We start from the raw sequence: 1,336 nt of genomic DNA, 5'->3' as shown, positions 1-1,336 counted from the left end.
CCACGTCACTAAATTATAACGTGTTAAACTACAACACTTACCCTTATTATTGGTAACGTATTATTTTTAACACGTCACCATATGGTGACATGGCAAAAATGCCACGTTACCATAAGATGACGTGGTAAATAAACACGTCATCTTATGGTAAGGTGTCATTATAACACGTTGAGATCGAACACATATTTTATTGTTCGGCTCACATATCTCATAAACGAGCTAGTCCTGAAATCTTAAAGTTCAACTCAATTCGGCTTGCATTACAACTAGGGGTGTAAAATGACCGTAGTTGCTTGTGTACTCAGCGCGGTTAAACTCAATTTCGTCTTGGTTCAATAATAAATGAGTTGTTCGATAACACAATAATATGTTCGAATATTAAACGATATATATATTCATATAAACTTAGCTCAATTTAAATAAGCTTGTATAAAAGTTATATAATTTTACTTAAGATCGTAACCCAGTTGTTTACTAATAAAAAGGTTTTATCCTCTGTAATTTCACATCAAATATGATGTTGACAAATTTTTTTGGAATAGTTTCTTCACAGTTTTTGCACATTATCCTCCCCATATTGCTTTCCCCCAAAAGTGGAAGTAACTTATTGGGGAACTTTATCATATGGGTCAACACTCAACAGCTAAATGAATTGGGTGCCTAAAGGGTAACTTGATTTAAAAGCCAATGCTGTTTCGGATTGGATTCATGAACCCACACTAATCATGATTGGATTCATGAACCCACACTATTTATATAATTTTAGAAATATTTTGTATTAATATTGTTTATTTTGAAAAGAAAAAAACAAAAAGATAAAATAAAAATTTCAAACCTTCACACACACAGTTCTTGCTTGAATGTCAAAGTGATATTTTGAGAGAGAAAGTGAGAAAGCTGGGAAGAGCATCTTTGGAAAGCTAGGTACTCTGGAGGGACACGTGGCTTGACTCTATACGCTAGCAGCGAGTACAGTTTTTGGATTGGATTCATGAACCTACACTAATCCACCTCCATTTCATGATCCTAATTATTTAACGGCAACTTTGATGTGTGATAAGAATAATTATCTGATGTGAATGATTATTTTGAGACAAATAATTATTTCTTAATTTAAGGCACAACCTTTTTCTAATGGGCAATAGGAATGGCTATTCTCTTTTATATTCTTCTATTTTCATTAAAAATTATTTATTTTTATTATGGAATAGTAATTCCACGTACCAAATGTAGCCTAAGGGTAATTTGGTTTCAAATCCTTTTCTTGTAACAAGAATTAGAATAAACATACCATAAGTAAAGAAGGTTAGGGAGATGAAAACTGTTTTTAGGAGTG

The sequence above is a fragment of the Corylus avellana genome, chromosome ca1 (genome assembly GCF_901000735.1).
Source record: "Corylus avellana chromosome ca1, CavTom2PMs-1.0".
NCBI classification, from domain to species: Eukaryota; Viridiplantae; Streptophyta; class Magnoliopsida; order Fagales; family Betulaceae; genus Corylus; species Corylus avellana.
Note: the sequence above shows the minus strand (reverse complement) of the source record.